Source organism: Hydra viridissima, unplaced genomic scaffold (genome assembly GCF_058129835.1).
Source record: "Hydra viridissima isolate aposymbiotic clone 2 unplaced genomic scaffold, HvirCarnegie_v1 scaffold_6, whole genome shotgun sequence".
Classification (NCBI taxonomy): Eukaryota; Metazoa; Cnidaria; class Hydrozoa; order Anthoathecata; family Hydridae; genus Hydra; species Hydra viridissima.
The window spans coordinates 17,406,421-17,423,293 of NW_028324305.1; the positions used below are offsets into that span (position 1 = coordinate 17,406,421).

The 16,873-nt window shown below is 28.9% G+C and overlaps 2 long non-coding RNA genes, 1 other non-coding gene and 1 pseudogene across 4 annotated transcripts; 2 read left to right on the top strand and 2 right to left on the bottom strand.

Moving 5' to 3' along the window:
* Positions 1-1,599: 1,599 nt before the first annotated feature.
* Positions 1,600-1,671, bottom strand: Trnaq-cug (transfer RNA glutamine (anticodon CUG)). Its single transcript has one exon. It is a non-coding gene; the product is annotated as a tRNA-Gln (tRNA).
* A 469-nt stretch (positions 1,672-2,140) lies between these two features.
* LOC149887317 (uncharacterized) lies at positions 2,141-8,309 on the bottom strand. Its single transcript, XR_016453706.1, has 3 exons — positions 8,187-8,309; positions 7,849-7,940; positions 2,141-2,846 (listed from the first exon to the last, which is right to left on the bottom strand). It is a non-coding gene; the product is annotated as an uncharacterized LOC149887317 (long non-coding RNA).
* On the top strand, positions 3,266-5,897 carry LOC145190198 (uncharacterized; annotated as a pseudogene). The gene is made up of 2 exons (XR_016453427.1): positions 3,266-3,624; positions 3,733-5,897. The product of XR_016453427.1 is annotated as an uncharacterized LOC145190198 (transcript).
* Positions 8,310-12,414: 4,105 nt separating the features above from the next.
* LOC149887318 (uncharacterized) lies at positions 12,415-15,195 on the top strand. Its single transcript, XR_016453508.1, has 2 exons — positions 12,415-14,778; positions 14,958-15,195. It is a non-coding gene; the product is annotated as an uncharacterized LOC149887318 (long non-coding RNA).
* The last annotated feature ends 1,678 nt before the right edge of the window (positions 15,196-16,873 follow it).

Consider the following 16,873-nt stretch of genomic DNA (forward strand, 5'->3'; position numbering starts at 1 on the left):
TTAGTTACCGTTCAAAAAACGTTTTTTTTTACACAATTTACACGTTAAGTAAAGCTATATCCAAAACTTGGCAAAGTTTTTTAAATTTACAGTTTTAGAATGAAAGAAAAAAAAAAATAAAATAATGGCGAAATAAGTATATTTATTGATAAGATGAATGTTAAAGTTGAAAGTTGTAAAGGTCGAGTTATACTTTGTCGAAAAGCCAAGGTAGCCTGAAAGATACAAAAAAGATAGTGTGCCAAAATCAACAAACAAGATAGTGGCTCCATTGGTAGTTAGGCTAGTATGTCAAATGAAGGTGCCGGTTTTTTTTACTTGTTTGATGGTAGATTTAATGCTGAAAGATGTCAATGTTCTTGGTCATTATCTTTTGCCATCATTACATATTCCCGGAAAACCAATGAAAGTCCTGGGTTTTCAGCAAAATTAGCCTCAGATCATTGAGCAATAGTTGTCCAAAGTTGGTTAAAACAAAAGAAAATTTTTTAACAGGTTATAACAAGATTGATTGCGCAAAAATTATTTTTTGGGGATCTAACATTTCAACCAGTGTATAGAAAAGTGGATTACTCAACTTTTTTTATCACATTTAAAAAAAAAATACTTGCCTTAACTGTCATATCGAGAGTGTCACTGATAATTTTTTACCGAGGGTCACTATGCAGTGAAACACTTAATGTTCAATATATAAATAATCGACCACCCCACTCCCCCTATCCCACTACCCCACGCCCACTAATCATTTATTTCATTACATAACATTACTATTACATTATCTTATTAGTCATAACGAGGAAAGACGTTCTATATGAGTATTTGTATCTGACAGCTGTTTATCATATTAAATCAATAGGATTTATATTTTGAGTAAGTTTAAATATTCGTTTAAGAGACGAACATTTTTGATCTAGAGACGAAAAAGTTTGCGCATAAAATAATGATAACAAACTCAAATAGCAAGTGTGCTGCAAGTATTTTAACTACGCGGCAAAGACATTTTTTGACATTTTATTGCGCGGGCGCGCGCTATTTGGAGGTAAATTACTTCAGCACGATACTTTTAGGCATTGTTTCTTCGTCGCTTTTCTCCCTCGAAACTGCATTGAGTAGCGTCCTTTGTTAATAGAATCACATAAACACCATATATGTAGATCGAAATATTTTGTCCTTAGTTCAGATTTGTCTTTTATAAACCATGTCACTAAATATATTGAAAAAATCAATATAGAAAAAACAGGAGTGGGAAGAAGTTCAATCTTACAGAAGATAAATAAAAAATCGCTTTACATAAACGTGATATTCTTTCAGTCAATTTTTTAAGGATATCTACTTTAATATCACTTCACGAATCCTGTGACATCTCCCAAAGATCGGATTTTAATTTTCGATTTTCGCCCTTTGGTCGGCGAACAAAAACTAGGCATTTCGATCCAAGAACTTAAAACAGTGACTAATCAGTCTAAAGGACTTTATGCTTTTACAAATTGTATTTTAACTAACTAGACTTGGGTACAAATATATTTTAAACGACTGAGTTAACTTTAGATTTATAAACTGATCTGTTGTATTTTTAAAGCAAAAGATAAAAAATGAAATAGGTCCCACCGAGATTTGAACTCGGATCGCAAGATTCAGAGTCTTGAGTGCTAACCATTACACCATGGAACCTCATGCATATAGGAAATTGTAGTTTATATAAACTTTAAATATTGTAATATTAGTAAATGGTGATAAACATGAATATATAAGAATTCAGTTTAATATCGACACTATTGCTCTTTTGCAACCTCCCTTTTGAAAAAAACAAAAAGTCTAACAACCTGTTATTCTCTATTTTCTTAACGCGAATAATTTAATTTCCATAATGCAAAAACCTCTTTCGTGTAAATCAGGTAATTGACTTGTTTTTATTTCTTGTTTTATTCTTATATTGTGAGCAAAGTTTAAACCAGATAATTTGAAATAACTTCGCTCCAAAAATGAAAGAAGCAGGTTTCTCTAGAACGGTGAACCCACTGTCCTCCAAAAAAATATGGCAACTCTAAAATGATATGGTTTTCCAGAAAAAAATTTTTTTTGAAAATTATTATAAAACAGTTTTGATTTAAAAACCTTTATTAAATATACTATTGGCTGATAAATGTGGTATATATTCTTCTTATGTTCCCACTTGGATGACTCTTTTTACACATTTCATTTACAATCTGGTAGGTTATATCTTAACTGATTACGAAAATACAGACCATGTCGAAGCCATTTTTTTACTTGCAAATATTTTACTTCTTTCAAATCAAAAATATATGGTCATTGTTTCATGCTGGTTTAAATTTAAAATATATAGTACGTTGTTTCATACTGGTTCAACTGCATGGTTCACCTGCATTCACGAACGAAACACGTCTATGATTTTTTTTGATATTTCTTAAAATTTTTTCACACACTATAATTTATTCGAAGTTACTAATTGTCAAAATAATGAAAAATACTTTTGTTCTGATCGTGGTATGTCCGAGCGATTGTTTCGTACTTCCAAGGCTGTAGCAATCAATCTGAATATGAATAATTGTTTAGAAAAAAAGAGTTCTTACATTCATTCACAAGCATCATGTCAATTTGAACTACTTATTTCAATTTATCAAATTCTTATTACTCTAAAGATTCTCTAAAATTGGATGGACGAATCTGTCAATTATCTTGATAAGGAATCCAACCCATCAAATGTGCCTCAAGCCCAATCAATTGAGAACTTTTTGGGACTTTTGACTCAAAAGGTTTACGAGAGAGGTTTACGAGAGAGGTTGCCAAGTTTCGGCAGAGCAACTTTAGATCGCATCAAACTAAATCTAAAAAAATTGATTTAAATTTTTTACAGTCGCAATTGAATGGTATTATGTATGTGTGTGTGTGTGTGTGTGTGTGTGTGTGTGTGTGTGTGTTTATATATATATATATATATATATATATATATATATATATATATATATATATATATATATATATATATATATATATATATATATATATATATATATATATATATATATATATACCTTAGGCAGGTCCGTTTTTAGGGGTCAAAAAAACTGTAACTTTGCCACTTTATTTTCCCATTCTACGTTGATATACAAGACTTTTTCTGAAAAAATTTTTGAAAAATTTTAAATTTCCTGACCACCCTAGGGGTTTGAATATTTTACATTTAGTACATTTTTAGTGAATTTTTTTTTTTTTTTTAATTTGCTCTGCCAGACCTATGCGGAGTTATAACCACAGCGAGCAATAATTTATTTAATGAAACTGCGCTGCGTTTGTAACTTTTTAAATTTAAAATGGCAATATCAACACGTTCAAATACTGAAATATATTTATTAGAACAAACCCACGAAATTGATTGCAGAAGTTTGCCTACAAAAGGCGACGTTTTAAGATATTTTTATCACTGCTGCAGATTACTAAATTTCAATAAAAATAAAAAACACAGCGAAATTATATCCTGTCCTCTTGATATAAATCACGAGCTGCTTTGTAATGATAAAACTGTCAGCCCAAATGCGTTGTTTCTGCTCTTAGAAAACCGTGGCTTATGGGTGGTATACCACACATTAGTTGTAGAAGTATTAGGTAGCTATCGATTTAAATAATATTCATAGTTTATTACATAATTATTGATAATTATTGATATAAAAATGTAAGCTAAATGACAAATAAAAATTTGTTAATTTATTTTAGGGAAAATGTTTCCAAATTAATATATCATCACAAGAAACTGGTATCTTATTGTTCAAAAAAAATGGAAACACAAAAGCTCCATGAAAATATTTTTTTGGCATTAGAAAAAGAATTGTTTGACATAGGGCACCCAAAACTTTATGAATTAATTGAAAAAGATAGAATTTGATCAAAAGATGCAAAAGAATGCGATATTTTGTTTTATGAAGACCAAAAAACTGCAAGAACAATGGTATTTGACAAAATAGACAAAAAATATCAAAAAGTTTATTCCAACAGAGAGTTTCGCAAAAGGAAAGCCAAGGAGTTTGAGCAAATGGAGGAATCTACCACAAAAAACTCAAAGTTAAAACAATTTTCACCAAATAGCAATTGTATTAATGGAAATTAAAAGTTATTTTTGTTAGAAAATTTTGATAATGATAAAAAATCAATAATAATTGAAAAACAATCAACTAACATAAAACGAAATAAAGTGACAGTAACAGTAGATATTGATGAACTTATCAAAAAAACTTCAATATTTTGTGGGCGTTTTGGAATTTCTGTTGGAGTACAGACAGGATTATTAGCATTATTTTTAAGATGTGGAAATATCAATTTTAATGAAGTAAAACTTTCAAAGACAAAAGTAGAAAAAAAAGAAAAGATTTACATTTAAGTGAATCAGAATCAATTAAAGAAAAAATAAAAGAAAAATATAAAAATAGTAATTTAATTTTGAACATTTATACAAAAAAAGTTACAGCTTTAAATGAAGACTATATTTCTGAAGTAAATGAACGTCTAGCTATTGTTGTTACAAGTCCAGACTGGGATTTAAATACAAATGGAAAGCAACAGGATGAGCTGCTAGGCATAGTTAAATGTCAATCAGGAAAAGGATATGATCAAGCATTGGCATGTTTTAATGTTATAAAAAAAGTTTGGAATTGAAAGCCTTATAATTGGAATTTGTGCTGACACAACAGCATGTAACACTGGTTGTAATAAGGGTTATATAAGTATTTTAGGAGAACTTTTAAATTGACCTCTGTTAAGGCTTCTTTGTAGAAAACATTCTCAAGAATGACATTTTACATGCAATAAATGCAATCACTAAAACAGAAAGCAAAGGTCCATCAAAATCTATTTACACAAGATTCAAAGCTGCTTGGCCAATGAATTATGGAAATGTTCAAAAAAATATGGATCAGTTATCAAAGTTTCTGTGGTGCAAAGTTAGTGGAACTCCATTAGAAGATATGGCTAAAAAAAGTTTATCTTTTTGTAAAAAAGCTTTGGAACTTCATACTTTCCCCAGAAATGATTATAAACATCTGTGTCAATATGTCATTGTTTTTCTGGAAGGAAGGGAGGCAGTTCCTGAATTTATTATACACAAACCAGCTGCTGAATATGAAGCTAGATTTATGGCAGATGCTTTATACATTTTGGCAATGAAGCTTACTCAACCAATCATAAAGTTTTTAACCCTAAAGGAAGAAATAGTATTTTCAAAGGCTGCAATATATGTAGCTTCAGTTTATGCAAAAAACTTTCTCCAATCAAGTTAAACTGCTTCTGCTGCTCATAATGATTTGTGTACGGTTAAGGAGATGATAAAAATGAAAGATTTTGATGCTGATGTCCCTCAAGCTTTTATTTCAAGCTATCTTAGACACAGTCATTATCTTTCTGAAGAAAAAGTTGTCTTTTGTTTATTTGATAAAAGTCTTGACAATAAAGTTAAAGAAAAAGTTGCTCAGCAGTTGTTAAAAACAAATTTACCTGAAGTCTTAAAACCTAAAAGTTTAAGCCTGTAGAAATAAATGAAAATTCAGAACTTAATAATTACGTTGGTCAAAATTCTTGGCTAATATTTAAAATAGTTCCTTACTTACCAAAGTGGTTAGAAAGTCCACCTGATTTGTGGACTCATAATTCTGATTATAAAAATATGCAAAGGTTTATAAAGAGATTAGTCTGTGTCAATGACTGTTGTGAAAGAGCTATTAAATTGGTAAAAGACTTTATCGATTCAACAATTAAAGAGGAAAAGTTACAAGATATTTTACTGGTTTTGAAGGAACACAGAGTTAATTTTCCATTTTATAAATGTAACTGGTCCAAAGAAATACTTAATAAATTGTAAGAAAAGTTTTTTTAAGAAAAGTTTAACTGAATTTTTATGTATATTTACAAAACGTGTTTGTAAAACCTTTAGTCAAAGTGTTTTACATTTTTAACAGTTTACTTTTATTTATCTTTATTAAGTACAATATTTGGATTACTTATTTAACAAACTTCTTAAATGCAAATTTTATTAAGTTTTTTAATGAATATTTAATAGTATTTAGATAAATATACAATTAAAAATATAGTAAAAACCAGGTCTTTAAAAGAAACCAGGTCATATTTCAAAATGTGTTATCTTGAGAAATTTTAAATATTTTGAGCTTAAATTTTATACGAACCTTCCTAATAGTAGAGCCAACTCACCCCAAAAAAAAAATTGTTAGTTTTGTTGGTCTTTGATCCAATTAAGATAGCAATTTAACGAATAATTGGTCAAAAATGACTTTTTTTAAAATATTCAAACCCTCAGGGAGATCAGGAAAATTGAAATATTTTTAAAACTTTTTTTGGAATGGTCTTGTATATCAACGTAGAATGGGAAAATAAAGTGGCAAAGTTATAGTTTTTCCGACCCCTAAAAACGGACCTGCCTAATATACACACACACACATACATAATACATGTAAACTTTAGCGCTTATGGTAAACACCAATCTTGTCCCTCACGGGCCATAAATTGCTCACATTTAATTTTCTAAAAAAAGCTGCTCTAAATTTCGGTAAAAAAAAATTTGCGCAAAAATTAAGTCATAAAAACATTGTGGCAATTTGTTAAAAATAATTTTTAGACCAAAATTTTCAAATTATTGGCTGAAAATAAAAATGAATATCAATTGGTGTAATCATGATCACCACAAAAGTTTTCTTGTCATAATAAAATTAAATAACTTGAAAAAACTTTAAAAAACCAGACAGCTGTGTAATAAAAGAAACTTTAAAACTGTTTTGTTGCAGCTTGTTTTGTTCCAAAATTGAATTCTTTAATTCCGTTTTTTATTTAAGACAACAGGACCAACATTATCACCGGCCAAAATTTATAAAAAGTTGTTCACCATTCAGCTTTTTTGAGGCTTGATCAAGAGTCGAGTCACACATTTGTGCATAATATTTTGCTTTATGCATTCTTTCTGGCAAACTATCACGAACAGTGAACTCGTTCTGCAGTGAACTGCTGACTTTGTCTTTGAATTTGCTCGTAAATTTGCTACATTAATTGTTAGAAGTTTTCTTTTCATGTCGTTCCACTGAATTAAGCATTGTCGATGATTTTGGAATTTTCATGAACACTCGTTCTCTCAGGTGCTTCCGATTGCTTTAATTTGCTTTCTTTTCACTCCAAATGAGTGTTGTTCTCTTCTTTTTTAACTTCTTTTTTTTTTTATCGAGCCGGTAAAAAAGAAGAGAACAAATACAAAAAAAGCAGACTTTTTGGAGGGTGAAACAAACCATGGACGCATTACTTGCTCACCAAGACCATTTCCTAACTTTTCTGAATAAAGTTTTGTTTATAAAACGGTTGTTTGTGGGCTAAAAAGGACCTTTGATGTTTTGAAAATATTTAGAACGGATTTTTATTATTTCTATTCTCATCGAATCAATTACAATTTCTTTTTCCTATTCTTCACTAAACTTAAGAAGTCCTTTTCGTGTTATTCAATATCTCGTGTTCTTCTAGATATGAGATTTTTAACATTTTCTGCGTCTTGGACATCAAGCTTTTATTTACTTCAACGTCATCAGTATTTATTTCTTTGTCAGACTATCATTAAACTCTTTAGAAATAACAGACTTTTTAAAATGAAGATTCTTTAAAAACCTTGCAAGCATCTTTTCTGCATTATTAAATGCATTAACAAACTCTTTTTTGTTTGAACTTTGACCCAGCATTTTCTAATTTTACTTAATTTGGAGAATTTTTAGGATATTCTGAATAAGTCGTGTTTGGGTTTGATTTTTTAAAATTCTAAAAAATTTTTCTTCTTTTTTTTTCTTCTTTTACCTCTAACAAGCGTCTTTTCAACCTGCAGCTCCACTTTCCTTCTTCAACAAATGTTTCGTAGTTCTCATTTCTCAGGTACTATTTTCTAACGTCTAAAAAAAAACAACAGCTATTTATAATTTTCGATTTGCGGAAAAGAAAATTGTTTTAAATAAGAACTACAATTAATAGCCAATATATGATTTTCTTTCTCTTTTCAAAATGTACATCATTTACAATTTCGCTACTAAATCTTTCTAGTAAAAAAAAATTAACATTTTTCAATGTTTCCTCTGAAGTAGAATAGAATTTAAATCTAAAACTAATTTTAGCCACTTAAAAAATATATATATATTTACCTTATATCAAATAAAATATATATCTTTTAAATTTTTTTAAAAAAACGCTGGCTACTAAACAACTTTGCTTAAAACGTAATTTAGATGTTATTCAATATCGGAAAACTATCGACAAAGTATAAACGATAATCAAATGCGAAAGTTATCTGGAGCTTTGAGTTGAGCAACAATGAAAAACTAAAATGACCGATTCTCGCTTATCCTCATGCTACTTTTTTTGCATCATCTTTTTAAAAGTAAAAAATCATATTTTAAAGAAAGAGAGCTAGAGGGCTAGAGAACACGGACAAATAGCGTGTTTATTTGTCCGTATGTCCGTGTGTCCGTGTGTTTGGATCTTTCTTTTTCATACTTTTAATAATTACATCTATAAAACATTTTTTATTTAAATTTTTGTATTTATAAGTTAACGATTGGCTTAGACGTTTTTTGCGCTCCCTCTTCAGAGAGCGCAAAAATATGCCAGCCATATCCTAGGTACGCCTCTGCCTAATGATAGAAATACACTCCCCCCCCCCCCAAAAAAAAAAAAAGAAAAAAAAAAAGAGGATTGTCTAAAAGTTATCTTTTCAAAGTATTAACAACCTGGTTTTTATTTTATCATAATGAAAGTTTCGAATAATAAAACATGAGAAATCATTCATGTTTAAAATATCACGCCAATTTGCTTTAACTAGGATTCTTACTTTGTTGTCTAGAATATCTCTTAACGTTTTTATGGAATAAGTTGAAAAATTCTTTCACTGATTTTATACTAAAATTAGTTTTAAAACAATTAAAATTGTTTATTAGCAAAGTATATAAGATTAAAACTATCGACTTTTTTTTAATACTTCAAGTTAACCCCCCGTAAAAAATTTATTTTCATTATATCTGTCATACAAAAAAGACTATTTCAAAATAATTTTCTGTTTCTTCATTTATCTACATGCCATTGTTCTTCAAAAACCAACAAACAATGGCAATAGCCCTTATGCCTAGGATCATGCTGATTAAAAACGGCTAGTTTCATAAAACATTTTATTTAGAAAATATTTTTGCAAAAAACATTAAAGAATTCCATTTTTTATTACTCATCTTTTTTATTACTTTTTTCTTTAATAATAATGCAAGTTTTTATAGCAAAAATAGTAAATTCTTTTATAAAAAAAAATTGTCAAGAAAGAATCACATATTTCACAAGAGTAAGATGTTTTATAGCTCGTTTGTATATCTGATTACACTCTAAAGAACTTTCGCGCTTACAATAATCCGAAAAACATACTTCTGTAATAAAAACCAGCCTGGCAATACTTTGCTTTTGAGAACAAAATCAATACTAACGTTACTTTATTCAAGATGGCGAATATTAAGGATTTGTCATACAATTTTGTACTTCCAACTTCAGTTTAGAGCACTTTCCATTGATTTTGAGACCTATGTTTTTATCCGATTCTTAATCAGCATAAAAATCTCCATTAGAATCAATCATAAAATTAGGGGAGTGGGGAAGTCGAGTAGCGCCAAATTGTACTTTGTTTAAAAACCAGCTCTTTCTGCTTTTAAAGTTGGATTAGCGTATCATTAAATAAATTCTAAATCCCAACAAGGTCCTGGTCTACTCAGTTTTTAAATATTGTTAATTTACTTTATAATTGTGATTTTCATGTAAAGAATGTTGTTGAAAAATGATAATGATTCTTGAAGTGAATGTTTTCAAAGTAATTGATGTTTACAAGAAGAAAAAAAAAAAGAATTTCATTACGAGTTAATTAAACCTCTTGTGTGACAATTCCTTCTCTAGCTGATTACTGAATTATATCCTGATTGCAGCTATGATAAACTCTGTGATTTAGTGCAAATAGTCGCTTAGTCTGAGGAATTTTAAAATGGAATGGCAAAATGTAATCCAGAATCCAAGGCAACCTCTATGTTATGTGTCATCATAAAAAGCTTACATGTTAAACCTAGTTTCATAGTTTCTGTTACCCCTGTTCACACACTAGCATCATTGCTTCAATTCATTGTTGTTAAAGAAGCTGCTGTTATAGTTGAAAAACATGGTGCCATTTTTTTACAATCTTCGATAACCATAAAATCAATCATCAATACTACAAACTGTTCAACAGAATTACTGACTCTCAGGCCAATTAACTGTTAGATTATCAGAGTGTTTATTTTGTTTGATATCATTTATCTTCTTAAATGTATAAACAACAACTGGATTGCTGAAAAGTGTCAAAAGTTCTTGCTTACAATATAACAATTGGTTCATTTTCCAATGTGAAAAACCTGTATCAAGAGAATATTTTGAAGTTGTTAGTTTTATTACTTTGTGTTGTCTATTCCTCAAGACTTCAAATCAAGAAGCAACATGTTTTAAAAACATTCAATAAGAAAGTAGTAGGCGCTCTTAAACTAAAAAAAGCTTATGAAACATCTACTTTTATTTAACAGATTTTAGATTGGTGGAACACTGTTGGTATTTTTGCTAAAGGATAGGGTTTTAAGTTGAGATACCCCAGAATTTATCTATACTTTGTGAAGAAAACGAATCACAGAACATGTCTTAGAAAATGACTTATTAATATTCTGTATATAAGGGACACATGATTTTGTTTTATCATCAAAAGACCTTTTCGAATGTTTGGCAAATGTTATTCTGCATAGGACTTTTTTGGAAAAGGACCAAGAAAAAAATTATTCTCTTTATTAGATATTAAAAAAGTTCAACTGGCTGAATAATATATATTGCATATTTTTTTATATAGAGGTTTACTAGACTTATGCTTTTAAAATGAATTTTTACTTTAATTTATGTTAAAGTTATACATAGGTTTGGCATAGGTTTTGTTAGACTTATTAATAATGTTAATAGTAGTAACTGATTTTTCTTGTAAAGCTAATTCAGTAATGTTATTTGTATTAAAATGTGTTTTGATGCTATTCAATCAAATAAGTATTTAGTTATAATTATCTAATGGTCTCTGCCAATGAGGGCAGGAAATCGATTCTATGCATCCTTTCATTGAGTAGTGTTTATATATATACATATATATATATATATATATATATATATATATATATATATATATATATATATATATATATGGCAAATTAAATACGTGTTATTACATTTAACTTGCCTGGTCACAGCCTTGTAAGTGCACTGTATTTATCCCTCTAAAGAATGCTTACAGAAAAGGATGTGAAAACCTGTTTATCAGTCTGCAGCAAACATAAACGTTATAGAAAAATACATAGAAAATAAAATAACTTTAAATATTTTGGAAAAAATGAAGCAGAATTTGTAGGAGCTCTGTATGCTGCAGTTATAGGAGAGTCACCATTAAATTAATGTCAACAAAACTATAATCCATTAAACAGAAAAACTATCAAACCTACCCCAGCACATGATGAAGACCAACTGGATCATATCACAGAAAATACTTTACTGATTGAAGAAGGCACAAGTTTAGGAAGGGTTTAGAGGAGGAATTATGAATTTATGTATTTCATGTAAGATGATTTATGGTTGATTTTAGATATTATTAATTGTTTTACATAGTAAAGTGATTTTTCTTTTTTTATAAAGCTAATTTTTTCAACCAATATGCTGCAGTCACTGATATATTTTGGTTTTTACTACTACTACTACTACTACTGCTACTGCTACTGCTACTATAGTTTTTCTATGATATACTATAGTTTTGCTTTTTTTTCTTCGTTTAACTTACATTCAACGACATTCTGCACGATATGTACTAAGTACAACATGCGTATGTAGGGTTACTTAGTTGTAGTTAAGTTGATTAGAGGGGGGAGGCGCGGAAGGGAAAGGTAATAAGTGGCGAAACGAAGTTTAAAATTTTTTATTAAATACTAACCCGCATTTACTAAAATAAGAAAATTTCTGGACCATTCTTCGGATAAGGGTGATATGACATCTCGGCGTAGAGTTCTACCTGAAGCTGCACTATTGCTAATTATAAAACCAATTGCCTGGTTATTTGGGTCGATATAAAATTATGTTGTCCGCTTCTCCACAGGGTCTTGTTAATGTTCTAGTTATTAAAAAGTAAACATTAAATTTTCAACAAAAGTTTTTTTACTGACTAGATAAATGTCTACTTAGAGAAAATCGTGTGGGACAAAAAAAAAGTTGTCCACTTTCCGGAGGTTCCACATAATAGCAGATGTTAAAGTATTTAATATTTGATGAGTTTCCATGGTTTCTGAGAAATTTTTTCTCTCATAAATTGCTGCAAACTATTCGGCAAATGGACTTTTTAACCTTTCATATTTTATGCAGTTTAAAAAAGATTGGCACAAATATTTAACGTTAAAAAGTTTAATTGACGAATTTTTTGTAGTGATTAACTTAATCTAATTATCAGCGATACGATATAAAGTTAGTTAATTTTCGTTCCCAATTCATGATAGTAATTATTTTTGGAGTCTTATTTCAAATTTTAGAACTTTCTGCAGTTATTTGACATTGCAAAAAAGTTTGTTTTATAATGGTTATTGACACTAAAATCCATCAAGCAAGATAAAGCAAGCAAGATAAAGTAAGCAAGATAAAGTAAGTAAGATAAAGTAGGATTTAACGTCTCAATAAGAAAACAAGCTTCCAAGAGATACACAAAGGTAATCGATGAAAAAGTTAGCTTTTAATCTCTCTATATTCGATTGGGTGCAAAACACAACAAAAAGGTATGCTGCTTTTAATTAGGTATAAAGCTATAATCATGCAAAAGGTTAGATTTAATATACGAGGAACTTTTGATGCTTGTTGCCATTTTAAATTCTAAAATTTACGGTACATTTATCTATCTGTAATATTAAAACTTTACATCTCTAAAAAAAATTTTATATGCGCATATTAACTATAATTGCAGTTGTCCTAAATCAGGGGTTCCCAAGCTTTCAGAAAAGAGTATCAAAATCTATAAAATATTTTTGAAATAAATCACATCTTCAAATCATGATCTAGTCTTTTGGCCTGTATTAACCAGTATACCACTGTTAAAATATTTAGAAAGTTCATTATAACTAATATGTGATATGTAACACATACATAGTATTATGTGCATTATTCATTAATAAATCACAGCTGTACAAAACTCATAAAGTATAGAAAATGCACAGAACTCATGACACAATGTATGGCAATTGGAATGGAGACTGTTTCTACAGGCCACCAAATGGAGGTCACTTTTTTGTACTTATGTTGTTCATCTTCTTTGAGTGTAGGATACATTAAATCAAAATATTTTTTTCACCTTTAGTATAACAATAATAATACAAATGTAAATAAAATACACATATGTATTAATCTTGAGATTAAACAATATAATACTTTAATGATCAGTATATTAAAAACTGTAGAATATTCTAGTATATTCTAGAGTCTGGGGTTTATTCTTCACCCTCACTCTAACTTCTCACATAACACTAGCAATTAACATATGTATTTTCTTTGAAATATCTAGGCACTTGTATTCATAGTTTACAGGTCAGTTGCCCAATGTTTATTACAGTTTTTTAATTGATCTGCAATTTTTTATTTTTTTTTGAATTCCTAATACTAATGGGTGGAGTAGAATTATACATAACTTTTTTAAATCCAAATTTTAACTTGTATCTGGTAATAGTGCTGACCCAGCTGCAACTTAGATTGCTAGAACTTTAATTGTTTCAAAAACATCCGGTTCAAATTCTTAGTGATCAAAATTTAGCAAAAGTTCAGATTTTTTCTTTCTTTATTTGAATTTTAGTTTCTCTCTTTGATTGGCTGATTTAATTCTCTGAATTGGCTGATTGATTTTAATAAATCATTGATTTTTATCACTCAGCCAACTCAGAGAAATGACTAAAATTTAAATAAAGAAAAGAAAATCGAATGAATAAATTTAAATTGCTAATTTTTTAAGTGATACCGTGAAAAAATTCTGACTATTGAAATCTATTGATGAAAAGATAAACATCGAGATTTACAGTTAATAAATTAAGATAAGAAAAATATAATTGACCTTGAGATAGTACAACATGGATGAATTTTTTTTTTCTGCTACACTTAAGAACTATAGCACAATATAAACATTCATATTGTAAGCACAGTGTAAACATTTTTGCTGTGCTCGAGTTCTTAAGTGTAGCTGAATATCCGAGGAAGCCCGCGAGAAAAATTCCAAATAGGGACGAATAGGGGGGGGGGGGGGAGGGAAGAGAGGAAAAATGTAACTTTTAAAAAATAATTTAGCAGTATGCTTAAAAAAAGTGACGTGGTATGGGAATGTGTAGTATTCTCTCCTTTTTTTTTTATCCTAATTTTATCAGAATATTTTATACATCAGACAATGAAAAGTAAACTGTGAACGTTTTATTTTTTTTATGTTTCAGGAAAAGCAAGTATACAAAGTTTTTTTCTGAAATATGCTTCTGATATAAGAAGAATGATATAAGAAGAATGCTCAGAAGAACTTGATAGATGTTCTGGTGTCGCTGTACGTTTTCCGGTTTCAAGTTTTGCTAAATCTTTTGCGGGAGACGACCTTTTTTTTTTTTTTTTACTATCTAAATTGCCGTTATTTATAGTTCTAGCTAATTTGTAAGTCAAATATTATTTTTTCGTGATCTTGATATTTGAATTTAAAAACAGAATTTTATTTAATCATGTCAGTTACAAAACATTTAATTTCTTCGTTAAAATAAGAGCGATCGTCAACCCTAACTTCATGATTTCTAAATCTGTGTTTATTTGATTGATATTTTGTTTATTCCCCTCAGAAAGTTACATAATTTTGATTGGCTAATTGGCGAACAAAATCTCTCGTTGCTAATTGGTTTATTATTACAAAACTGTCAATCATGCATTTATCTTGGTTTTCTTATGAAAAGGTAAACGACTCGGTGTGTTATATAAATTTCGATTCTTGTAAAAATCCTTCAGAGATCGTTTCAATTTCCATATACTTGTATTTAGTATATTAATAACTCAATAAAAGACTTAAGTATATTCTGAAAAGTTTTTTTTATTTCGGTTATTACTTGCCAAAGCATTCAAGAGTTACAATCAACAACTAATCAAACAAAATGATATTAAAAATGAATATGTATGGATCTATGTAGGATTGCTTTTTTTTTAAAAATTTATCTTTACTCAGTGATGGCTTGAAGCAACCTGTTGACTTATTTTCATATGCCATTGAGTTCGTTGATATTTTTCATCAGATACGACTACGTTAAGGCAGGAAATTTTCGGATGGCTAAATTTGAACAATAAATTGTTCGATTTTTTTTTTTTAGTTTTGTCCGAGTTTTTATGTTGTTTGTTCAAAACTTCTACTAAGTATAAATAAAGTTAAAATTTTTCTTTCTAAATATAAGTCATCGTTTACAATATGCGTATGAAGTCATCGTTTACAATACGTGTTGAAATAAGAGAAATCATAAAGACCATCAGAACTGTCAAGAGGGTTTTTTCTAAATAGATAATTTTATAAATTTTTTTAAAGAGGAAAAAAATTTTTACAAACGTCAAAAACAAAAAAGGAATTGAGCCCAAAAAACGTCAGCATATGGTTTGGGCTCCAGAGGCCCACCAGAGTAAATTGCTCCGGGCATAAATCTCGACGAACCTGTAAAGCATTAAAAAATAATCTCTTCAAATGATTATTTCTTTATAGTTCGAAAATTTTTAGGTTACATCATTCATAATTTTATGGAAAGTTATGATGGTTTATTTGTAGGAGTTGATTTATCAAAGTGTTCGTCTCCATTTCGAAAAAAGCTTTCATCAAATCCACTTTTTTTTTTTTTTTAACTATGTATTGTTTAGATTATTTTTGGTGGGTACTGATAAATCTTTCTTTGTTAAATCGTTAAGAAGACCTTCTACTATAATATATTCATGTACTGAATTTACTAAACGTTTTATGAATATTCTTTTTTTCAAATCTTAAGTCTTTATTAACAATATATGTTGTTGAGTTTCGATTAAGGATAAGATTTACTTTTAAAAGTTTCTTAAAGATTTTTGAAAATATGTAAGATTGAAAAATTAACTGCTAACTTAAAACCTGATCAAAAGATTTTTAGTAAAATTTAATTTTCTTAATGCACACTTATGGTACTGAACAGTGATTTTCAGTAAACGCAAAACGAAAGGTCTTAATGGTACAATTGTCAAATGACCTCATTGCTGTTGTTGACTTATCTAAATTAAAGTTAATCTTTTTTTTCTCAGTCACGTGCAATCAATTATTAAAGACAGTATGTGCTTAGTTTTGCCTGCATAAACAGTTCTTTTCGGCATTTAGCTGTTGCTTTGCATAATGGTGAAAGTACCTGGAAACTAAACACCTGTCATGGTTTTTGGGCATTTTATGGAAATACTTAGATCAAAGTTCAGTTTTGCAAGATCGTTTATTAGATTTAAAAGTAATCTTGCAGAGCTCAATGAATTGGTTTGTTATAAAGTTATGAATAAGAGAGCAACTTCAAGTACTCATCCAGTTTAAGAAATAAGTTCTACTATATCTATAATTGATGAAAAAGGTTTGTTTGCTTGTTTTTCTAGAGTCGTCTTTTTGTTTACCCATGTCACTTTTCATAAGTCTCTTACTGATTACAATATTTTAATATATCTATGCAATATTAAGCAGACTTTGCAATTCATGGTAAAATTGAAAACACTTTCTTAA